At 49.8% G+C, this 25127-nt stretch overlaps 1 protein-coding gene and 1 long non-coding RNA gene across 2 annotated transcripts in view; one reads left to right on the forward strand and one right to left on the reverse strand.

Annotated features, from left to right (window-relative positions):
• The window catches only part of BNC2 (basonuclin zinc finger protein 2), a 664637-nt gene that overhangs the window by 540748 nt on the left and 98762 nt on the right, over positions 1 to 25127 (reverse strand). The gene's annotated exons all lie outside the window — the stretch shown is intronic.
• LOC148477027 (uncharacterized) overlaps positions 22691 to 25127 on the forward strand; it is a 78911-nt gene continuing 76474 nt past the window's right edge. The window contains exons 1-2 of the long non-coding RNA XR_015872574.1: positions 22691 to 23080; positions 24854 to 24932. This is a non-coding gene — a long non-coding RNA (uncharacterized LOC148477027). The remainder of the gene's footprint in view (positions 23081 to 24853; positions 24933 to 25127) is intronic.

The raw sequence follows: 25127 nt of genomic DNA on the forward strand, positions 1-25127 counted from the left end.
CATAGTGGGAAGCAAGGGCAGGATGGGAGTCATAGTGGAAAGCAGGGGCAGATTAGGAGTCAAAGTTAAAAGCAGGGGCAGGATACGAGTCATAGTGGAAAGCAGGGCAGGAAAGGAGTCATAGAGGAAAGCAAAGGCCGGATAGGAGTCATAGTGGAAAGCAAGGGCAGGATGGGAGTCATAGTGAAAGCAAGGGCAAGATGGGAGTCATAGTGGAAAGCAAGGGAAGGATGGGAGTCATAGTGGAAAGCAGGGGCAGGATGGGAGTCATAGTGGAAAGCAGGGGACAAGATCGGAGTCATAGTGGAATCCAGGGGCAGGATGGGAATCATAGTGGAAAGCAAAGGCAGGATGGGAGTCATAGTGGAAAGCAGGGGGCAGGATGGGAGTCTTAGCGGAGAGCAAGGGCAGGAGGAGAGTCACAGTGGAAAGCAAGGGAAGGATATAAGTTAGAATGGAAAGCAGGGGCAGGATGGGAGTCATAGTGGAAAGCAATGGCAGGGTAGGAGTCATAGTGGAAAGCAGGGTCAAGATAGGAGTCATAGTGGAAAGCAGGGGCAGATTAGGAGTCATAGTGGAAAGTAGGGCAGGATTGGAGTCATAGTGGAAAGCATGGGCAGGATGGGAGACATAGTGGAAAGGATAGGCAGGATAGGTGACATAGTGGAAAGCAGGGGCAGGATAGGAGTCATATTAGAAAGCAAGGGCAGGATGGGAGTCATAGCGGGAAGCAAGGGCAGGATGGGAGTAATAGCGCGAAGCAGGAGCAGGATGGGAGTCATAGTGGAAAGCAAGGGCAGGATTGGAGTAATAGTGGGAAGCAAGGGTAGCATGGGAGTCATAGTGGAAAGCAGGGGCACACTGGTAGTCATAGTGGAAAGCAAGTGCAGGATTGTAGTCATAGTGGAAAGCAGGGCAGGATGGGAGTCATAGTGGAAAGCAAAGGGCAGGATGGGAGTCATAGTGGGAAGCAAGGGCAGGATGGGAGTCATAGTTGAAAGCAAGGGCAGGATGGGAGTCATAGTGGAAAACAAGTGCAGGATGGGAGTCATAGTGGAAAACAGGGGCAGGATGGGAATCATAGTGGAAAGCAGGGGACAAGATCGGAGTCATAGTGGAATCCAGGGGCAGGATGGGAATCATAGTGGAAAGCAAAGGCAGGATGGGAGTCATAGTGGAAAGCAGGGGGCAGGATGGCAGTCTTAGCGGATAGCAAGGGCAGGAGGAGAGTCATAGTGGAAAGCAAGGGAAGGATATGAGTAATAATGGAAAGCAGGGGCAGGATGGGAGTCATAGTGGAAAGCAATGGCAGGGTAGGAGTCATAGTGGAAAGCAGGGCAGGATAGGAGTCATAGTGGAAAGCAAGGGCAGATTAGGAGTCATAGTGGAAAGCAGGGCAGGATAGGAGTCATAGTGGAAAGCAAGGGCAGGATGGGAGACATAGTGGAAAGGGTAGGCAGGATAGGCGACATAGTGGAAAGCAGGGGCAGGATAGGAGTCATAATAGAAAGCAAGGGCAGGATGGGAGTCATAGTGGGAAGCAAGGGCAGGATGGGAGTTATAGCGCGAAGCAGGGGCAGGATGGGAGTCATAGTGGAAAGCAAGGGCAGGATGGGAATAACAGTGGGAAGCAAGGGCAGGATGGGAGTCATAGTGGAAAGCAGCGGCAGATTAGGAGTCATAGTGGAAAGTAGGGCAGGATTGGAGTCATAGTGGAAAGCATGGGCAGGATGGGAGACATAGTGGAAAGGATAGGCAGGATAGGTGACATAGTGGAAAGCAGGTGCAGGATAGGAGTCATATTAGAAAGCAAGGGCAGGATGGGAGTCATAGCGGGAAGCAAGGGCAGGATGGGAGTAATAGCGCGAAGCAGGAGCAGGAAGGGAGTCATACTGGAAAGCAAGGGCAGGATTGGAGTAATAGTGGGAAGCAAGGGTAGCATGGGAGTCATAGTGGAAAGCAGGGGCACATGGGAGTCATAGTGGAAAGCAAGTGCAGGATTGTAGTCATAGTGGAAAGCAGGGCAGGATGGGAGTCATAGTGGAAAGCTAGGGACAGGATGGGAGTCTTAGTGGGTAGCAAGGGCAGGATGGGAGTCATAGTGGAAAGCAAGGGCAGGATGGGAGTCATAGTGGAAAGCAAGTGCAGGTTGGGAGTCATAGTGGAAAACAGGGGCAGGATGGGAGTCATAGTGGAAAGCAGGGGAGAAGATCGGAGTCATAGTGGAATCCAGGGGCAGGATGGGAATCATAGTGGAAAGCAAAGGCAGGATGGGAGTCATAGTGGAAAGCAGGGGGCAGGATGGGAGTCTAAGCGGATAGCAAGGGCAGGAGGAGAGTAATAGTGGAAAGCAAGGGAAGGATATGAGTAATAATGGAAAGCAATGGCAGGGTAGGAGTCAGAGTGGAAAGCAATGGCAGGGTAGGAGTCAGAGTGGAAAGCAGGGCAGGATAGGAGTCATAGTGGAAAGCAAGGGCAGATTAGGAGTCATAGTGGAAAGCAGGGCAGGATAGGATTCATAGTGGAAAGCATGGGCAGGATGGGAGACATAGTGGAAAGGGTAGGCAGGATAGGCGACATAGTGGAAAGCAGGGACAGGATAGGAGTCATATTAGAAAGCAAGGGCAGGATGGGAGGCATAGAGGGAAGCAAGGGCAGGATGGGAGTTATAGCGCAAAGCAGGGGCAGGATGGGAGTCATAGTGGAAAGCAAGGGCAGGATGGGAATAACAGTGGGAAGCAAGGGCAGGATGGGAGTCATAGTGGAAAGCAGCGGCACAATGGGAGTCATAGTGGAAAGCAAGGGCAGGATTGTAGTCATAGTGGAAAGCAGGGGCAGGATGGGAGTCATAGTGGAAAGCAAGGGGCAGGATCGGAGTTATAGTGGGAAGCAAGGGCAAGATGGGTTTCATAGTGGAAAGCAAGGGTAGGATGGGAGTCATAGTGGAAAGCAGGGGCAGGATAGGAGTCATAGTGGAAAGCAGGGCAGGAAAGGAGTTATAGAGGAAAGCAGGGGCAGGATGGGAGTCATAGTGGAAAGCAAGGGCAGGATCGGAGTCATACTGGAAACAGGGGCAGGATGGGAGTCATAGTGGAAAGCAGGGCAGGATAGGAGTCATAGTGGAAAGCAAGGGCAGGATGGGAGTCATAGTGGAAAGGATGGGCAGGATAGGAGTCTTAGTGGATAGCAGGGGCAGGATAGGAGTCATAGTGCGAAGCAGGGGCAGGATGGGAGTCATAGTGGAAAGCAAAGGCAGGATGGGAGTCATAGTGGGAAGCAAGGGCAGCATGGGAGTCATAGTGAAAGCAACGGCAGGATGGGAGTCATAGTGGAAAGCAAGGGCAGGATGGGAGTCATAGTGGAAAGCAGGGGCAGGATGGGAGTCATAGTGGAAAGCAGGGGCAGGATGAAAATCATAGTGGAAAGCAGGGGCAGGATGGGAGTCACAGTGGAAAGCAGCGGCAGGATGGGAGTCATAGTGGAAAGCAGGGGCAGGATGGGAGTCATAGTGGAAAGCAAGGGCAGGAAGGGAGTCATAGTGGGAAGCAAGGGCAGGATGGGAGTCATAGTGGAAAGCAAGGGCAGGATGGGAGTCATAGTGGAAAGCAAGGGCAGAAAAGGGGTCATAGAGGAAAACAAGGGCTAGATGGTAGTCATAGTGGAAAGCAAGTGCAGGATGAGAGTCATAGTGAAAGCAAGGGCAGGATGGGAGTCAAAGTGGAAAGCAGGGGCAGATTTGGAGTCATAGTTAAAAGCAGGGGCAGGATAGGAGTCATAGTGGAAAGCAGGGCAGAAAAGGGGTCATAGAGGAAAACAAGGGCTAGATGGTAGTCATAGTGGAAAGCAAGTGCAGGATGGGAGTCATAGTGAAAGCAAGGGCAGGATGGGAGTCAAAGTGGAAAGCATGGGCAGGATGGGAGTCATTGTGAAAGCAAGGGCAGGATGGGAGTCATAGTGGAAAGCAAGGGCAGGTGGGAGTTATATTAGAAAGCAGGGGCAGATTAGGAGTCATAGAGGAAAGCAAGGGCTTGATGGGAGACTAGTGGAAAGCAAGGGCAGAATGGGAGTCATAGTGAAAGCAAGGACAGGATGGGAGTCATAGTGGAAAGCAGGGGCAGGATTGGAGTCATAGTGGAAAGCAAGGGAAAGATGGGAGTCATAGTGGGAAGCAAGGGCAGGATGGGAGTCATAGTGTGAAGCAGGGGTAGGATGGGAGTCATAGTGGAAAGCAAGGGCAGGATGGGAGTCATAGTTGGAAGCAAGGGCAGCATGGGAGTCATAGTGGAAAGCAGGGGCACAATGGGATTCATAGTAGAAAGCAAGTGCAGGATGGCAGTCATAGTGAAAGCAACGGCAGGATTGGAGTCATAGTGGAAATCAGGGCCAGGATGGGAGTCATAGTGGAAAGCAGGGGCAGGATAGGAATCATAGTGGAAAGCAGGGGCATGATGGGAGACATAGTGGAAAGCAGGGGGCAGGATGGGAGTTATAGTGGGAAGCAGGGGGCAGGATGGGAGTCATAGTGGAAATCAAGGGTAGGATGGGAGTCAAAGTGGAAAGCAAGGGCAGGATTGGAGTCATAGTGGAAAGCAGGGCAGGAAAGGTGTTATAGAGGAAAGCAAGGGAAAGATGGGAGTCATAGTGGAAAGCAAGGGCAGGATGGGAGTCATAGAGGAAAGCAGGGGCAGGAAGGGACTCATAGTGGAAAGCAGGGGCAGGATGGGAGTCATAGTGGAAAGCAAGGGCAGGATCTGAGTCACAGTGGAAACAGGGGGAGGATGGGAGTCATAGTGGAAAGCAGGGACAGGATGGGAGTCATAGTGGAAAGCAGGGGCAGGATGGGAGTGATAGTGGAAAGCAGGGGCAGGATGGGAGTCATAGTGGAAAGCAGGGGCAGGATGGGAATCACAGTGGAAATCAGGGGAGGATGGGAGTCATAGTGGACTTCAGGGGGCAGGATGGGAGTCATAGTGGAAAGCAGCGGCAGGATGGGAGTCATAGTGGAAAGCAGGGGCAGGATGGGAGTCATAGTGGAAAGCAAGGGCAGGATGGGAGTCATAGTGGGAAGCAAGGGCAGGATGGGAGTCATAGTGGAAAGCAAGGGCAGGATGGGAGTCATTGAGGAAAGCAAGGGCAGGATGGGAGTCATAGTGGAAAGCAGGGGCAGATTTGGAGTCATAGTTAAAAGCAGGGGCAGGATAGGAGTCATAGTGGAAAGCAGGGCAGAAAAGGAGTCATAGAGGAAAACAAGGGCTAGATGGTAGTCATAGTGGAAAGCAAGGGCAGGATGGGAGTCATAGTGAAAGCAAGGGCAGGATGGGAGTCATAGTGGAAAGCATGGGCAGGATGGGAGTCATTGTGAAAGCAAGGGCAGGATGGGAATCATAGTGGAAAGCAAGGGCAGGTGGGAGTAATATTAGAAAGCAGGGGCAGATTAGGAGTCATAGAGGAAAGCAAGGGCTTGATGGGAGACTAGTGGAAAGCAAGGGCAGGATGGGAGTCATAGTGAAAGCAAGGACAGGATGGGAGTCATAGTGGAAAGCAGGGGCAGGATTGGAGTCATAGTGGAAAGCAAGGGAAAGATGGGAGTCATAGTGGGAAGCAAGGGCAGGATGGGAGTCATAGTGGAAAGCGGGGGCAGGATTGGAGTCATAGTGGAAAGCAAGGGAAAGATGGGAGTCATAGTGGGAAGCAAGGGCAGGATGGGAGTCATAGTGCGAAGCAGGGGCAGGATGGGAGTCATAGTGGAAAGCAAGGGCAGGATGGGAGTCATAGTTGGAAGCAAGGGCAATATGGGAGTCATAGTGGAAAGCAGGGGCACAATGGGAGTCATAGTGGAAAGCAAGTGCAGGATGGCAGTCATAGTGAAAGCAACGGCAGGATTGGAGTCATGGTGGAAATCAGGGCCAGGATGGGAGACATAGTGGAAAGCAGGGGCAGGATAGGAATCATAGTGGAAAGCAGGGGCAGGATGGGATTCATAGTGGAAAGCAGGGGGCAGGATGGGAGTTATAGTGGGAAGCAGGGCGCAGGATGGGAGTCATAGTGGAAATCAAGGGTAGGATGGGAGTCAAAGTGGAAAGCAAGGGCAGGATAGGAGTCATAGTGGAAAGCAGGGCAGGAAAGGTGTCATAGAGGAAAGCAAGGGCAGGATGGGAGTCATAGTGGAAAGCAAGGGCAGGATGGGAGTCATAGTGGAAAGCAGGGGCAGGATGGGACTCATAGTGGAAAGCAGGGCAGGATGGGAGTCATAGTGGAAAGCAAGGGCAGGATCTGAGTCATAGTGGAAACAGGGGCAGGATGGGAGTCATAGTGGAAAGCAGGGGCAGGATGGGAGTCATAGTGGAAAGCAGGGGCAGGATGGGAGTCATAGTGGAAAGCAGGGTCAGGATGGGAGTCATAGTGGAAAGCAGGGGCAGGATGGGAGTCATAGTGGAAAGCATGGGCAGGATGGGAATCACAGTGGAAAGCAGGGGAGGATGGGAGTCATAGTGGATTTCAGGGGGCAGGATGGGAGTCATACTTGTAAGCAAGGGCAGGATGGGAGTCATAGTGGAAAGCAAGGGCAGGATGGGAGTCATAGTGGGAAGCAAGGGCAGGATGGGAGTCATTGTGGAAAGCAAGGGCAGGATGGGAGTCATAGTGGACAGCAAGGGCAGGAGGAGAGTCATAGTGGAAAGCAAGAGAAGGATATGAGTCATAATGGAAAGCAGGGGCAGGATGGGAGTCATAGTGGAAAGCAAGGGCAGGGAAGTAGTCATAGTGGAAAGCAGGGGCAGGATAGGAGTCATAGTGGAAAGCAGGGATAGATTCGGAGTCATAGTGGAAAGCAAGGGAAGGATAGGAGTCATAGTGGAAAGCAGGGCAGGATAGGAGTCATAGTGGAAAGCAAGGGCAGGATGGGAGTCATAGTGGAAAGGTTGGGCAGGATAGGAGTCATAGTGGAAAGAAGGGTCACGATAGGAGTCATAGTGGAAATCAAGGGCAGGATGGGAGTCATAGTGGGAAGCAAGGGCAGGATGGGAGTCACAGTGGAAAGCAGGGGAGGATGGGAGTCATAGTGGATTTCAGGGGGCAGGATGGGAGTCATAGTGGAAAGCAGCGGCAGGATGGGAGTCATAGTGGAAAGCAGGGGCAGGATGGGAGTCATAGTGGAAAGCAAGGGCAGGATGGGAGTAATAGTGGGAAGCAAAAGCAGGATGGGAGTCATAGTGGAAAGCAAGGGCAGGATGGGAGTCATTGTGGAAAGCAAGGGCAGGATGGGAGTCATAGTGGAAAGCAGGGGCAGATTTGGAGACATAGTTAAAAGCAGGGGCAGGATAGGAGTCATAGTGGAAAGCAGGGCAGAAAAGTAGTCATAGAGGAAAACAAGGGCTAGATGGTAGTCATAGTGGAAAGCAAGGGCAGGATGGGAGTCATAGTGAAAGCAAGGGCAGGATGGGAGTCATAGTGGAAAGCATGGGCAGGATGGGAGTCATTGTGAAAGCAAGGGCAGGATGGGAGTCATAGTGGAAAGCAAGGGCAGGTGGGAGTAATATTAGAAAGCAGGGGCAGATTAGGTGTCATAGAGGAAAGCAAGGGCTTGATGGGAGACTAGTGGAAAGCAACGGCAGGATGGGAGTCATAGTGAAAGCAAGGACAGGATGGGAGTCATAGTGGAAAGCAGGGGCAGGATTGGAGTCATAGTGGAAAGCAAGGGAAAGATGGGAGTCATTGTGGGAAGCAAGGGCAGGATGGGAGTCATAGTGCGAAGCAGGGCAGGATGGGAGTCATAGTGGAAAGCAAGGGCAGGATTGGAGTCATAGTTTGAAGCAAGGGCAGCATGGGAGTCATAGTGGAAAGCAGGGGCACAATGGGAGTCATAGTGGAAAGCAAGTGCAGGATGGCAGTCATAGTGAAAGCAACGGCAGGATTGGAGTAATAGTGGAAATCAGGGCCAGGATGGGAGTCATAGTGGAAAGCAGGGGCAGGATAGGAATCATAGTGGAAAGCAGGGGCATGATGGGAGTCATAGTGGAAAGCAAGGGCAGGATGGGAGTTATAGTGGGAAGCAGGGGGTAGGATGGGAGTTATAGTGGAAATCAAGGGTAGGATGGGAGTCAAAGTGGAAAGCAAGGGCAGGATAGGTGTCATAGTAGAAAGCAGGGCAGGAAAGGTGTCAAAGAGGAAAGCAAAGGCAGGACGGGAGTCATAGTGGAAAGCAAGGGCAGGATGGGAGTCATAGTGGAAAGCAGGGGCAGGATGGGACTCATAGTGGAAAGCAGGGGCAGGATGGGAGTCATAGTGGAAAGCAAGGGCAGGATCTGAGTCATAGTGGAAACAGGGGCAGGATGGGAGTCATAGTGGAAAGCAGGGGCAGAATGGGAGTCATAGTGGAAAGCAGGGGCAGGATGGGAGTGATAGTGGAAAGCAGGGGCAGGAAGGGAGTCATAGTGGAAAGCAAGGGCAGGATGGGAGTAATAGTGGGAAGCAAAAGCAGGATGGGGAGTCATAGTGGAAAGCAGGGGCAGGATAGGAATCATAGTGGAAAGCAGGGGCATGATGGGAGTCATAGTGGAAAGCAGGGGGCAGTATGGGAGTTATAGTGGGAAGCAGGGGGCAGGATGGGAGTCATAGAGGAAATCAAGGGTAGGATGGGAGTCAAAGTGGAAAGCAAGGGCAGGATTGGAGTCATAGTGGAAAGCAGGGCAGGAAAGGTGTCATAGAGGAAAGCAAGGGAAAGATGGGAGTCATAGTTGAAAGCAAGGGCAGGATGGGAGTCATAGTGGAAAGCAGGGGCAGGAAGGGACTCATAGTGGAAAGCAGGGGCAGGATGGGAGTCATAGTGGAAAGCAAGGGCAGGATCTGAGTCATAGTGGAAACAGGGGGAGGATGGGAGTCATAGTGGAAAGCAGGGACAGGATGGGAGTCATAGTGGAAAGCAGGGGCAGGATGGGAGTGATAGTGGAAAGCAGGGGCAGGATGGGAGTCATAGTGGAAAGCATGGGCAGGATGGGAATCACAGTGGAAATCAGGGGAGGATGGGAGTCATAGTGGACTTCAGGGGGCAGGATGGGTGTCATAGTGGAAAGCAGCGGCAGGATGGGAGACATAGTGGAAAGCAGGGGCAGGATGGGAGTCATAGTGGGAAGCAGGGGCAGATTTGGAGTCATAGTTTAAAGCAGGGGCAGGATAGGAGTCATAGTGGAAAGCAGGGCAGAAAAGGAGTCATAGAGGAAAACAAGGGCTAGATGGTAGTCATAGTGGAAAGCAAGGGCAGGATGGGAGTCATAGTGAAAGCAAGGGCAGGATGGGAGTCAGAGTGGAAAGCATGGGCAGGATGGGAGTCATTGTGAAAGCAAGGGCAGGATGGGAATCATAGTGGAAAGCAAGGGCAGGTGGGAGTAATATTAGAAAGCAGGGGCAGATTAGGAGTCATAGAGGAAAGCAAGGGCTTGATGGGAGACTAGTGGAAAGCAAGGGCAGGATGGGAGTCATAGTGAAAGCAAGGACAGGATGGGAGTCATAGTGGAAAGCAGGGGCAGGATTGGAGTCATAGTGGAATGCAAGGGAAAGATGGGAGTCATAGTGGGAAGCAAGGGCAGGATGGGAGTCATAGTGGAAAGCGGGGGCAGGATGGGAGTCATAGTGGAAAGCAAGGGAAAGATGGGAGTCATAGTGGGAAGCAAGGGCAGCATGGGAGTCATAATGGAAAGCAGGGGCACAATGGGAGTCATAGTGGAAAGCAAGTGCAGGATGGCAGTCATAGTGAAAGCAACGGCAGGATTGGAGTCATAGTGGAAATCAGGGCCAGGATGGTAGACATAGTGGAAAGCAGGGGAAGGATAGGAATCATAGTGGAAAGCAGGGGCAGGATGGGATTCATAGTGGAAAGCAGGGGGCAGGATGGGAGTTATAGTGGGAAGCAGGGCGCAGGATGGGAGTCATAGTGGAAATCAAGGGTAGGATGGGAGTCAAAGTGGAAAGCAAGGGCAGGATAGGAGTCATAGTGGAAAGCAGGGCAGGAAAGGTGTCATAGAGGAAAGCAAGGACAGGATGGGAGTCATAGTGGAAAGCATGGGCAGGATGGGAATCACAGTGGAAAGCAGGGGAGGATGGGAGTCATAGTGGATTTCAGGGGGCAGGATGGGAGTCATAGTGGTAAGCAAGGGCAGAATGGGAGTCATAGTGGAAAGCAAGGGCAGGATGGGAGTCATAGTGGGAAGCAATGGCAGGATGGGAGTCATAGTGGAAAGCAAGGGCAGGATGGGAGTCATAGTGGACAGCAAGGGCAGGAGGAGAGTCATAGTGGAAAGCAAGGGAAGGATATGAGTCATAATGGAAAGCAGGGGCAGGATGGGAGTCATAGTGGAAAGCAAGGGCAGGGAAGTAGTCATAGTGGAAAGCAGGGGCAGGATAGGAGTCATAATGGAAAGCAGGGGTAGATTCGGAGTCATAGTGGAAAGCAAGGGAAGGATAGGAGTCATAGTGGAAAGCAGGGCAGGATAGGAGTCATAGTGGAAAGCAAGAGCAGGATGGGAGTCATAGTGGAAAGGTTGGGCAGGATAGGAGTCATAGTGGAAAGCAGGGTCACGATAGGAGTCATAGTGGAAATCAAGGGCAGGATGGGAGTCATAGTGGGAAGCAAGGGCAGGATGGGAATCATAGTGGAAAGCAGGGGCAGGATGGGAGTCATAGTGGAAAGCAGGGGCAGGATGGGAGTCATAGTGGAAAGCAGGGGCAGGATGGGAGTGATAGTGGAAAGCAGGGGCAGGATGGGAGTCATAGTGGAAAGCAGGGGCAGGATGGGAGTCATAGTGGAAAGCATGGGCAGGATGGGAATCACAGAGGAAAGCAGGGGAGGATGGGAGTCATAGTGGATTTCAGGGGGCAGGATGGGAGTCATAGTGGTAAGCAAGGGCAGGATGGGAGTCAAAGTGGAAAGCAAGGGCAGGATGGGAGTCATAGTGGCTAGCAAGGGCAGGATGGGAGTCATAGTGGAATGCAAGGGCAGGATGGGAGTCATAGTGGACAGCAAGGGCATGAGGAGAGTCATAGTGGAAAGCAAGGGAAGGATATGAGTCATAATGGAAAGCAGGGGCAGGATGGGAGTCATAGTGGAAAGCAAGGGCAGGGAAGTAGTCATAGTGGAAAGCAGGGGCAGGATAGGAGTCATAGTGGAAAGCAGGGGTAGATTCGGAGTCATAGTGGAAAGCAAGGGAAGGATAGGAGTCATAGTGGAAAGCAGGGCAGGATAGGAGTCATAGTGGAAAGTAAGGGCAGGATGGGAGTCATAGTGGAAAGGTTGGGCAGGATAGGAGTCATAGTGGAAAGCAGGGTCACGATAGGAGTCATAGTGGAAATCAAGGGCAGGATGGGAGTCATAGTGGGAAGCAAGGGCAGGATGGGAGTCATAGTGCGAAGCAGGGGCAGAATGGGAGTCACAGTGGAAATCAGGGGAGGATGGGAGTCATAGTGGATTTCAGGGGGCAGGATGGGAGTCATAGTGGAAAGCAGCGGCAGGATGGGAGTCATAGTGGAAAGCAGGGGCAGGATGGGAGTCATAGTGGAAATAAAGGGCAGGATGGGAGTCATAGTGGGAAGCAAGGGCAGGATGGGAGTCATAGTGGAAAGCAAGGGCAGGATGGGAGTCATTGTGGAAAGCAAGGGCAGGATGGGAGTCATAGTGGAAAGCAGGGGCAGATTTGGAGTCATAGTTAAAAGCAGGGGCAGGATAGGAGTCATAGTGGAAAGCAGGGCAGAAAAGGAGTCATAGAGGAAAACAAGGGCTAGATGGTAGTCATAGTGGAAAGCAAGGGCAGGATGGGAGTCATAGAGAAAGCAAGGGCAGGATGGGAGTCATAGAGAAAGCAAGGGCAGGATGGGAGTCATAGTGGAAAGCATGGGCAGGATGGGAGTCATTGTGAAAGCAAGGGCAGGATGGGAGTCATAGTGGAAAGCAAGGGCAGGTGGGAGTAATATTATAAAGCAGGGGCAGATTAGGAGTCATAGAGGAAAGCAAGGGCAGGATGGGAGTCATAGTGAAAGCAAGGACAGGATGGGAGTCATAGTGGAAAGCAGGGGCAGGATTGGAGTCATAGTGGAAAGCAAAGGAAAGATGGGAGTCATAGTGGGAAGCAAGGGCAGGATGGGAGTCATAGTGCGAAGCAGGGGCAGGATGGGAGTCATAGTGGAAAGCAGGGGCAGGATAGGAATCATAGTGGAAAGCAGGGGCATGATGGGAGTCAAAGTGGAAAGCAGGGGGCAGGATGGGAGTTATAGTGGGAAGCAGGGGGCAGGATGGGAGTCATAGTGGAAATCAAGGGTAGGATGGGAGTCAAAGTGGAAAGTAAGGGCAGGATAGTTGTCATAGTGGAAAGCAGGGCAGGAAAGGTGTCATAGAGGAAAGCAAGGGCAGGATGGGAGTCATAGTGGAAAGCAAGGGCAGGATGGGAGTCATAGTGGAAAGCAGGGGCAGGATGGGACTCATAATGGAAAGCAGGGGCAGGATAGGAGTCATAGTGGAAAGCAAGGGCAGGATCTGAGTCATAGTGGAAACAGGGGCAGGATGGGAGTCATAGTGGAAAGCAGGGGCTGGATGGGAGTCATAGTGGAAAGCAACGGCAGGATGGGAGTCATAGTGGAAAGCATGGGCAGGATGGGAATCACAGAGGAAAGCAGGGGAGGATGAGAGTCATAGTGGATTTCAGGGGGCAGGATGGGAGTCATAGTGGTAAGCAAGGGCAGGATGGGAGTCATAGTGGCTAGCAAGGGCAGGATGGGAGTCATAGTGGAAAGCAAGGGCAGGATGGGAGTCATAGTGGACAGCAAGGGCAGGAGGAGAGTCATAGTGGAAAGCAAGTGCAGGATGGCAGTCATAGTGAAAGCAACGGCAGGATTGGAGTCATAGTGGAAATCAGGGCCAGGATGGTAGACATAGTGGAAAGCAGGGGAAGGATAGGAATCATAGTGGAAAGCAGGGGCAGGATGGGATTCATAGTGGAAAGCAGGGGGCAGGATGGGAGTTATAGTGGGAAGCAGGGCGCAGGATGGGAGTCATAGTGGAAATCAAGGGTAGGATGGGAGTCAAAGTGGAAAGCAAGGGCAGGATAGGAGTCATAGTGGAAAGCAGGGCAGGAAAGGTGTCATAGAGGAAAGCAAGGACAGGATGGGAGTCATAGTGGAAAGCATGGGCAGGATGGGAATCACAGTGGAAAGCAGGGGAGGATGGGAGTCATAGTGGATTTCAGGGGGCAGGATGGGAGTCATAGAGGTAAGCAAGGGCAGAATGGGAGTCATAGTGGAAAGCAAGGGCAGGATGGGAGTCATAGTGGGAAGAAATGGCAGGATGGGAGTCATAGTGGAAAGCAAGGGCAGGATGGGAGTCATAGTGGACAGCAAGGGCAGGAGGAGAGTCATAGTGGAAAGCAAGGGAAGGATATGAGTCATAATGGAAAGCAGGGGCAGGATGGGAGTCATAGTGGAAAGCAAGGGCAAGGAAGTAGTCATAGTGGAAAGCAGGGGCAGGATAGGAGTCATAGTGGAAAGCAGGGGTAGATTCGGAGTCATAGTGGAAAGCAAGGGAAGGATAGGAGTCATAGTGGAAAGCAGGGCAGGATAGGAGTCATAGTGGAAAGCAAGAGCAGGATGGGAGTCATAGTGGAAAGGTTGGGCAGGATAGGAGTCATAGTGGAAAGCAGGGTCACGATAGGAGTCATAGTGGAAATCAAGGGCAGGATGGGAGTCATAGTGGGAAGCAAGGGCAGGATGGGACTCATAGTGGAAAGCAGGGGCAGGATGGGAGTCATAGTGGAAAGCAAGGGCAGGATCTGAGTCATAGTGGAAACAGGGGCAGGATGGGAGTCATAGTGGAAAGCAGGGGCAGGATGGGAGTCATAGTGGAAAGCAGGGGCTGGATGGGAGTCATAGTGGAAAGCAACGGCAGGATGGGAGTCATAGTGGAAAGCATGGGCAGGATGGGAATCACAGAGGAAAGCAGGGGAGGATGAGAGTCATAGTGGATTTCAGGGGGCAGGATGGGAGTCATAGTGGTAAGCAAGGGCAGGATGGGAGTCATAGTGGCTAGCAAGGGCAGGATGGGAGTCATAGTGGAAAGCAAGGGCAGGATGGGAGTCATAGTGGACAGCAAGGGCAGGAGGAGAGTCATAGTGGAAAGCAAGTGCAGGATGGCAGTCATAGTGAAAGCAACGGCAGGATTGGAGTCATAGTGGAAATCAGGGCCAGGATGGTAGACATAGTGGAAAGCAGGGGAAGGATAGGAATCATAGTGGAAAGGAGGGGCAGGATGGGATTCATAGTGGAAAGCAGGGGGCAGGATGGGAGTTATAGTGGGAAGCAGGGCGCAGGATGGGAGTCATAGTGGAAATCAAGGGTAGGATGGGAGTCAAAGTGGAAAGCAAGGGCAGGATAGGAGTCATAGTGGAAAGCAGGGCAGGAAAGGTGTCATAGAGGAAAGCAAGGACAGGATGGGAGTCATAGTGGAAAGCATGGGCAGGATGGGAATCACAGTGGAAAGCAGGGGAGGATGGGAGTCATAGTGGATTTCAGGGGGCAGGATGGGAGTCATAGAGGTAAGCAAGGGCAGAATGGGAGTCATAGTGGAAAGCAAGGGCAGGATGGGAGTCATAGTGGGAAGCAATGGCAGGATGGGAGTCATAGTGGAAAGCAAGGGCAGGATGGGAGTCATAGTGGACAGCAAGGGCAGGAGGAGAGTCATAGTGGAAAGCAAGGGAAGGATATGAGTCATAATGGAAAGCAGGGGCAGGATGGGAGTCATAGTGGAAAGCAAGGGCAAGGAAGTAGTCATAGTGGAAAGCAGGGGCAGGATAGGAGTCATAGTGGAAAGCAGGGGTAGATTCGGAGTCATAGTGGAAAGCAAGGGAAGGATAGGAGTCATAGTGAAAAGCAGGGCAGGATAGGAGTCATAGTGGAAAGCAAGAGCAGGATGGGAGTCATAGTGGAAAGGTTGGGCAGGATAGGAGTCATAGTGGAAAGCAGGGTCACGATAGGAGTCATAGTGGAAATCAAGGGCAGGATGGGAGTCATAGTGGGAAGCAAGGGCAGGATGGGACTCATAGTGGAAAGCAGGGGCAGGATGGGAGTCATAGTGGAAAGCAAGGGCAGGATCTGAGTCATAGTGGAAACAGGGGCAGGATGGGAGTCATAGTGGAAAGCAGGGGCAGGATGGGAGTCATAGTGGAAAGCAGGGGCAGGATGGGAGTGATAGTGGAAAGCAGGGGCAGGATGGGAGTCATAGTGGAAAGCATGGGCAGGATGGGAATCACAGAGGAAAGCAGGGGAGGATGGGAGTCATAGTGGATTTCAGGGGGCAGGATGGGAGTCATAGTGGTAAGCAAGGGCAGGATGGGAGTCAAAGTGGAAAGCAAGGGCAGGATGGGAGTCATAGTGGCTAGCAAGGGCAGGATGGGAGTCATAGTGGAATGCAAGGGCAGGATGGGAGTCATAGTGGACAGCAAGGGCATGAGGAGAGTCATAGTGGAAAGCAAGGGAAGGATATGAGTCATAATGGAAAGCAGGGGCAGGATGGGAGTCATAGTGGAAAGCAAGGGCAGGGAAGTAGTCATAGTGGAAAGCAGGGGCAGGATAGGAGTCATAGTGGAAAGCAGGGGTAGATTCGGAGTCATAGTGGAAAGCAAGGGAAGGATAGGAGTCATAGTGGAAAGCAGGGCAGGATAGGAGTCACAGTGGAAAGTAAGGGCAGGATGGGAGTCATAGTGGAAAGGTTGGGCAGGATAGGAGTCATAGTGGAAAGCAGGGTCACGATAGGAGTCATAGTGGAAATCAAGGGCAGGATGGGAGTCATAGTGGGAAGCAAGGGCAGGATGGGAGTCATAGTGCGAAGCAGGGGCAGAATGGGAGTCACAGTGGAAATCAGGGGAGGATGGGAGTCATAGTGGATTTCAGGGGGCAGGATGGGAGTCATAGTGGAAAGCAGCGGCAGGATGGGAGTCATAGTGGAAAGCAGGGGCAGGATGGGAGTCATAGTGGAAATAAAGGGCAGGATGGGAGTCATAGTGGGAAGCAAGGGCAGGATGGGAGTCATAGTGGAAAGCAAGGGCAGGATGGGAGTCATTGTGGAAAGCAAGGGCAGGATGGGAGTCATAGTGGAAAGCAGGGGCAGATTTGGAGTCATAGTTAAAAGCTGGGGCAGGATAGGAGTCATAGTGGAAAGCAGGGCAGAAAAGGAGTCATAGAGGAAAACAAGGGCTAGATGGTAGTCATAGTGGAAAGCAAGGGCAGGATGGGAGTCATAGAGAAAGCAAGGGCAGGATGGGAGTCATAGTGGAAAGCATGGGCAGGATGGGAGTCATTGTGAAAGCAAGGGCAGGATGGGAGTCATAGTGGAAAGCAAGGGCAGGTGGGAGTAATATTATAAAGCAGGGGCAGATTAGGAGTCATAGAGGAAAGCAAGGGCAGGATGGGAGTCATAGTGAAAGCAAGGACAGGATGGGAGTCATAGTGGAAAGCAGGGGCAGGATTGTAGTCATAGTGGAAAGCAAAGGAATGATGGGAGTCATAGTGGGAAGCAAGGGCAGGATGGGAGTCATAGTGCGAAGCAGGGGCAGGATGGGAGTCATAGTGGAAAGCAGGGGCAGGATAGGAATCATAGTGGAAAGCAGGGGCATGATGGGAGTCAAAGTGGAAAGCAGGGGGCAGGATGGGAGTTATAGTGGGAAGCAGGGGGCAGGATGGGAGTCATAGTGGAAATCAAGGGTAGGATGGGAGTCAAAGTGGAAAGTAAGGGCAGGATAGTTGTCATAGTGGAAAGCAGGGCAGGAAAGGTGTCATAGAGGAAAGCAAGGGCAGGATGGGAGTCATAGTGGAAAGCAAGGGCAGGATGGGAGTCATAGTGGAAAGCAGGGGCAGGATGGGACTCATAATGGAAAGCAGGGGCAGGATAGGAGTCATAGTGGAAAGCAAGGGCAGGATCTGAGTCATAGTGGAAACAGGGGCAGGATGGGAGTCATAGTGGAAAGCAGGGGCTGGATGGGAGTCATAGTGGAAAGCAACGGCAGGATGGGAGTCATAGTGGAAAGCATGGGCAGGATGGGAATCACAGAGGAAAGCAGGGGAGGATGAGAGTCATAGTGGATTTCAGGGGGCAGGATGGGAGTCATAGTGGTAAGCAAGGGCAGGATGGGAGTCATAGTGGCTAGCAAAGGCAGGATGGGAGTCATAGTGGAAAGCAAGGGCAGGATGGGAGTCATAGTGGACAGCAAGGGCAGGAGGAGAGTCATAGTGGAAAGCAAGGGAAGGATATGAGTCATAATGGAAAGCAGGGGCAGGATGGGAGTCATAGTGGAAAGCAAGGGCAGGGAAGTAGTCATAGTGGAAAGCAGGGGCAGGATAGGAGTCTTAGTGGAAAGCAGGGGTAGATTCGGAGTCATAGTGGAATGCAAGGGAAGGATAGGAGTCATAGTGGAAAGCAGGGCAGGATAGGAGTCATAGTGGAAAGTAAGGGCAGGATGGGAGTCATAGTGGAAAGGTTGGGCAGGATAGGAGTCATAGTGGAAAGCAGGGTCACGATAGGAGTCATAGTGGAAATCAAGGGCAGGATGGGAGTCATAGTGGGAAGCAAGGGCAGGATGGGAGTCACAGTTCGAAGCAGGGGCAGGATGGGAGTCACAGGGGAAATCAGGGGAGGATGGGAGTCATAGTGGATTTCAGGGGGCAGGATGGGAGTCATAGTGGAAAGCAGCGGCAGGATGGGAGTCATAGTGGAAAGCAGGGGCAGGATGGGAGTCATAGTGGAAATCAAGGGCAGGATGGGAGTCATAGTGGGAAGCAAGGGCAGGATGGGAGTCATAGTGGAAAGCAAGGGCAGGATGGGAGTCATTGTGGAAAGCAAGGGCAGGATGGGAGTCATAGTGGAAAGCAGGGGCAGATTTGGAGTCATAGTTAAAAGCAGGGGCAGGATAGGAGTCATAGTGGAAAGCAGGGCAGAAAAGGAGTCATAGAGGAAAACAAGGGCTAGATGGTAGTCATAGTGGAAAGCAAGGGCAGGATGGGAGTCATAGTGAAAGCAAGGGCAGGATGGGAGTCATAGTGGAAAGCATGGGCAGGATGGGAGTCATTGTGAAAGCAAGGGCAGGATGGGAGTCAAAGTGGAAAGCAAGGGCAGGTGGGAGTAATATTAGAAAGCAGGGGCAGATTAGGAGTCATAGAGGAAAGCAAGGGCAGGATGGGAGTCATAGTGAAAACAAGGACAGGATGGGAGTCATAGTGCAAAGCAGGGGCAGGATTGGAGTCATAGTGGAAAGCAAGGGAAAGATGGGAGTCATAGCGGGAAGCAAGGGCAGGATGGGAGTCATAGTGCGAAGCAGGGGAAGGATCTGAGTCATAGTGGAAAGCAGGGGCAGGATAGGAATCATAGTGGAAAGCAGGGGCATGATGGGAGTCATAGTGGAAAGCAGGGGGCAGGATGGGAGTTATAGTGGGAAGCAGGGGCAGGATGGGAGTCATAGTGGAAATCAAGGGTAGGATGGGAGTCAAAGTGGAAAGTAAGGGCAGGATAGTTGTCATAGTGGAAAGCAGGGCAGGAAAGGTGTCATAGAGGAAAGCAAGGGCAGGATGGGAGTCATAGTGGAAAGCAAGGGCAGGATGGGAGTCATAGTGGAAAGCAGGGGCAGGATGGGACTCATAATGGAAAGCAGGGGCAGGATGGGAGTCATAGTGGAAAGCAAGGGCAGGATCTGAGTCATAGTGGAAACAGGGGCAGGATGGGAGTCATAGTGGAAAGCAGGGGCAGGATGGGAGTCATAGTGGAAAGCAACGGCAGGATGGGAGTCATAGTGGAAAGCAGGGGCAGGATGGGAGTCATAGTGGAAAGCATGGGCAGGATGGGAATCACAGTGGAAAGCAGGGGAGGATGGGAGTCATAGTGGATTTCAGTGGGCAGGATGGGAGTCATAGTGGTAGGCAAGGGCAGGATGGGAGTCATAGTGGAAAGCAAGGGCAGGATGGGAGTCATAGTGGGTAGCAAGGGCAGGATGGGAGTCATAGTGGAAAGCAAGGGCAGGATGGGAGTCATAGTGGACAGCAAGGGCAGGAGGAGAGTCATAGTGGAAAGCAAGGGAAGGATATGAGTCATAATGGAAAGCAGGGGCAGGATGGGAGTCATAGTGGAAAGCAAGGGCAGGGAAGTAGTCATAGTGGAAAGCAGGGGCAGGATAGGAGTCATAGTGGAAAGCAGGGGTAGATTCGGAGTCATAGTGGAAAGCAAGGGAAGGATAGGAGTCATAGTGGAAAGCAGGGCAGGGCAGGATAGGAGTCATAGTGGAAAGCAAGGGCAGGATGGGAGTCATAGTGGAAAGGTTGGGCAGGATAGGAGTCATAGTGGAAAGCAGGGTCACGATAGGAGTCATAGTGCAAATCAAGGGCAGGATGGGAGTCATAGTGGGAAGCAAGGGCAGGATGGAAGTCATAGTGCGAAGCAGGGGCAGGATGGGACTCATAGTGGAAAGCAAGGGCAGGATGGGAGTCATAGTGGGAAGCAAGGGCAGCATGGGAGTCATAGTGGAAAGCAGGGGCAGGATAGGAGTCTTAATGGAAAGCATGGGCAGGATGGGAGTCATAGTGGGAAGCAAGGGCAGGATCTGAGTCATAGTGGAAACAGGGGCAGGATGGGATTCATAGTGGAAAGCAGGGGCAGGATGGGAGTCATAGTGGAAAGCAAGGGCAGGATGGGAGTCATAGTGGGAAGCAAGGGCAGCATGGGAGTCATAGTGGAAAGCAGGGGCACAATGGGAGGCATAGTGGAAAGCAAGTGCAGGATGGTAGTCATACTGAAAGCAAGGGCAGGATGGGAGTCATAATGGAAAGTAAGGGCTGGATGGGAGTCATAATGGAAAGCAGGGGCAGGTTGGGAGTTATAGTGGAAAGCAGGGGCAGGATGGGGGTCATAGTGGAAAGCAGGGGCAGGATAGGAATCATAGTGGAAAGCAGGGGCAGGATGGGAGCCATAGTGGAAAGCAGGGGGCAGGATGGGAGTCATAGTGGGAAGCAAGGGCAGGATGGGAGTCATAGTGGAAAGCAAGGGTAGGATGGGAGTCATAGTGGAAAGAAGGGCAGAAAAGGAGTCATAGAGGAGAGCAAGGGCAGGATGGGAGTCATAGTGAAAGCAAGGGCAGGATGGGAGTCATAGTGGAAAGCAAGGACAGGATGGGAGTCATAGTGGAAAGCAGGGGCAGGATGGGAGTCATAGTGGAAAACAGGGGGCAGGATCGGAGTCATAGTGAAAAGCAGGGGCAGGATGGGAAATAGTGGAAAGTAAGGGCAGGATGGGAGTCATAGTGGAAAGCAGGGGGCAGGATGGGAGTCATAGTGGAAAGCAGGGGCAGGAAGGGAGCCATAGTGGAAAGCAGGGATCATTTTGTAAACAGCTGAAATGCAAACGACTTTGCAGGTTTTAATAAAACATGTATAGCTTCCATTACATGTGTAGACAGCTACTTAATGCTACAGTTGAACATACCAGAGCATTGAGTATTATATGACACCATTTCAACAGTATCACCTGGCACTCTGAAAGCACAGCTGCTCACACCCCACCCTCCTGCATGGTGTAGCTGACGGCCGGCGTCGGAGGTTGAGGAAAGGAGGGTACACCGCAAGTGGAGCCAGGATCTTCCGGTCTGCGTTGCTGCCTGTGTAGGAGCCTGGAGGCGGGCTTAGGAGGGTCTGGAGGCAGGGCCGTCCGTGTTGACTGACGGCTCCGCAAATGCTTATGGGAGGAGCTACTGTAGCTGGGCATGCACAGCAGCTCCCCTGTCGGCCATTTTTTTTTTTTTTTTATGTCATTAAGTTTAATTTGTGCAGCAGCTTAGCTGCCCCATCGGAGCTAATCTTCGGTCACGGCAGCGGAGGCCCGGGCGAGGAGGGGTTAGTCTATTGAAGGGAGGGTTCCCGTCACGCTGCTGCACTCTGCAGCTGCCCGATCGGAGGATCGCGGAAGTGGGACGAGGGTCATTCATTGAAGGGTGGGCTGGGCGGCCGCCAGCCACCAAGGGGACCGGCCCAGCGGGAACTGGCCCAGCCTCTCGACGGCCCACTCCGCCCCTGGTGGGAGGGATAATTCCATCTTGCACCTCTTTTCTTTACATTTTGCACAATTTGGGGCATTGCCGATTGACATTATTATAGTTTATTAAACTGCCATCCTGTCTGCTACTGCTGTGTGGCAACGTTTCATAGATGACCTATATTTTTTTAAACTCCCGTGCGTTTGTGCCACTGCTCTGTTGCTTACTATAGCCAGCCAGCTCGCTGCAGCCTTTGGTCTTTATTGGTGAAAAATAGTGAAATAAATATTGTGAGCTGTGAGGTTGTTACAAATGCATTTAAATGCCTGAAAATGATTGTTATTAAGGTTAATAATACTGTAGGAACAAAAATATACCCAAATTATGTGGTTTTAGCTGTTTATATAATTTTTGGGAAAAAATACAGATCCAAAACCAAAACTTAAAAACAAAACACCAAGAAAAAAGATCCAAAACCAGATCCAGATCCAAAACCAGGGGAGATACAAATCCAAAACCAAAACATAGGGGTCGCGCACATCTCTACTGGATAGCACATTGGTTACCCACATTATGGCTAATGCACATATGACAATACAAGCTTACACTTTTAGAAGCAGGATATTGATGCTTCCCACTTAAGATTTAACAAATGTGCACATTGCTTTATAACTATTTCACATGTACTGCACACATGCCTGTAAAACCCAATTTTCTCCTAACATTACATGTTTGCTGCATATGTGACAAAGAATTGAGAGTTATATCTCAGAATTGGACTATTTATCATATAAACAAAATCACATGGACTCTCTGATTTCAAGTTTCATATTTTATACAGTAATACAGGGAATCATCTAGTAATGTTGTTGTATTGGCTGAGCTGATGTTCGGTGAATGTTTCTGGACTAAACGCATATATATCAGCTGCATATGGTTTCCTTATTTTACGTAATACTTCCAAACAACAAGAAATCAAGAAATGTGTATTGTTTCACTTTCTGCACCCTACAGACAAAAATAATGCTCACAGAGATGGAGACAACTGTGCCTCAGTTCAAGCACAATTCACCACTTCTGCTCCAATCGCAGTTGTCGCTACTGAGAGCTCTAATCAGCAGAACTATCTGCATATAACATGTCTGGGGAGAGGAGCAGCCACACCTGTCCAGCCGTAGCAGCACCCTTCAGTCCCTTCCATAAATTAAAAAGTGATTGGCTGGCGTTACTAATTTTGCAGGTTTGAATGGGTGTCCCGATCCCACTAAGGATTTTGTAATCACTGAGACTTTAATGGGTTGGACAAGAACAGCGCCTGCAGTGTAGGACAGGCATCAGCCTATAAACATCCACACCCATTAACAACTGTTGAGGGTGTTTGTTTTTCAGTTTATGAACCCATGTCGATTAAAGTGGCTTTTGCAATAGCCTTTCAATAGCCTTTCCGCCGACTTTGCAGGCACCACTAACTCACTTCAGAGTTGGTGAGTTAGTGGTGCCTGCAAAGTCGGCGGAATCGGCCCTCTTTTTCGGAATGTTTTGTTACGTGAGATCTTTTATTAGTAAAACTATCTGAAGTACCCGGCATTGCTCCGCCTCCTCAATATTTACCCGCGAATCGCGGCAAAATTGCCATGAGGGGGCGGGGCTTAAGACTTAAGAACATGTTGCCTGCACTCCAGTCTGAGTTGAATTTGGCATTTCTTGCATGTTTTCCCTTAACAGGGTTGTGTAGCACAACAAAGTGGGAAGAGAATCTAAAGAAACTATCCAGGCGATAAACGTGTTAAGGGCTTTGGACTATCTACAATTGTTCTTCACCTCTCCATATTGCTGTTAATTTTCTCAGCAATTATCACAGGCTTTATCTCCGCTTTACAGCATAGAGCACACCTGACTTTGTCTTGCTCTTTTTCTTAGAGACCTGCTTTCTCACATATCCAGGATACAGGAGTATTGAGCAGCCTGCTGGATCCACCTGCAGCTCCGTTTTCACACAGACAACTCACTACATAGTGCTGGCCTGCTTTCTCTCATACGTGAGCATACAGAGAAGTGGAATTATTTTTTATGAACAAGCTCTACACTTTTTAGCACTATTTGCATTATATATTTACACCAATTGAAGAATATACATTGTACTCTCCTTTTATCAGTTGTTTGATAAATTATTACATTGCATTGAAGAATAGATTTATTTGAAGCCTCTGTGTAACAATACAGACAATATATGACTTTTAACAAGATCTTTGCATTACATCAGTGACAATATTTTCTGATACTTCTTTTATATTAGACGGCCCATTTGAGAGTATTTTTAGCCGTTTTTTTTGTTTTCTTAAATAATTTTATTGTTGTGACTTATATGTTATATGTGTGTTTATGATCTGTTATTGAATATATTATTATTGTTATATTTTGAGGTTTGGAGCTCATGAATATACACCCAAGTTAACATATCATTATATTATATATTTTATTATATATTTTCTTAGGTTAATTTGTATTTGTACTGCCTCTTTCCCCTCTTTATTTTCGTGTTTTTATTGCCTTATAGGGTGTTAGTAGAACCCTTAGATAGCAGCCTTTTTTCCTCACTAGATTATTATGAATTGCTTCCTTGTGGAGTGGGCACATATTTCCTCCCTTCTATGTGATGGAGCATAGGCTGATTCGATTCAAGGATGTTCATCTTTACATGGCTGATGGTGTACATCTTAAGGCCCCATACATCAGAGATTGATTGCAGCAATCATGCAATTTGCAATCGATTGTGTATAAAAATCTTTCCCTTTTTCAATCGAATGTGGCAATTCTGCAATCAATTGAAAAAGGGAAAGATTTTTATACACAATCGATTGCAAATTGCACGATTGCTGCAATCAATCTCTGCTGTATAGGGGCCTTTAGGGATGAAGGGTATTTTAAGTTCTTAGAAGGTATTTTAAGGGGTATTTTGGAGTTGCTTTAGCGGTAACTTTTTTTATTTTGTTTAGTGGGTGCCAATGATTTATGTGATTATGGGGTCTATTTACTAAGCAGTGTTAGGAGACATAGTGAAAAGTGATAAGGAAGTGATAAGGTGCCAGCCAATCAGCTCCCAACTGTCATTTTTCAAACACAGCCTGTGAGATGGCAGTTGGGAGCTGATTGGCTGGCACCTTATCACTTTCTTATCACTTTTCACTCTGTCTCCTAACACTGCTTAGTAAATAGACCCCTATCTCTTGTGAGGGCATTTGACACTGCCCAGCCAGGTGTGAATAATGTGGGAGAGTTTCACAAAACCTGAATGTTTCACGTTTTATGTTTGTTCTTGTTGTGCGCCAACATACTAAGCTTAATAAATAAAGATAATTTAAATATATCAACTAAAATGTATTCTAATTTGAAGCCAACTCCTGTTGTTGTGATTTATTTTATAAGTAATGTTGTATATATTTAATATTAAAGGGAGGAACAGCTGAAAAATATCAATCAGTGCGTTAAATAAGGTCAAAATGGGTGTAGTACAGATGAAGAGTTGTCTTTTATGCTGTATTATGGTGAAGACAATAAACATATTAATATTTGAACAGTTGAATATGGTTAATATGTCTTTCTGCAACAAAAATCATCCAGAAACAAAACTTTAGTGCTCATATAAAGCCACCTTACAGTTAGTGCAACCATAAAAAAGGTTACTATAATTTTTAAAGCGGCAAATGCATAGGCACAATATAGTAAAGTTGATTCGATTGCGTCTTGTACTGTACTGTATGTGCTCTTTATATTACAGAAAAGATTGCATTTTATACTTGCTGATATTGCAGGTACAGTAGAGACAAGTGAAGTTGTAAAAGAAAATGTCACAAATCAAATTTCAAGTTGGAATAGAGCATTTTTTCAGAAGTACGTACAACTTTCCACGATACAATGTTCAACTTCAAACTGGTAATTTTGTTCTACATGTATAGTCTATAAATAGTTTGTACTGCTCTTTGTCCAGGTGGCACAAAAATGATAGGGAGAATTGTGAACAGAACATGCTGCGATATCAGCCGCATGCGATATCGTCTAGTTGGCTGTGCATTATGGTTGACCGGA

The sequence above is a fragment of the Taudactylus pleione genome, unplaced genomic scaffold (assembly GCF_031769625.1).
Source record: "Taudactylus pleione unplaced genomic scaffold, aTauple2 ptg000757l, whole genome shotgun sequence".
Lineage (NCBI taxonomy): Eukaryota > Metazoa > Chordata > Amphibia > Anura > Myobatrachidae > Taudactylus > Taudactylus pleione.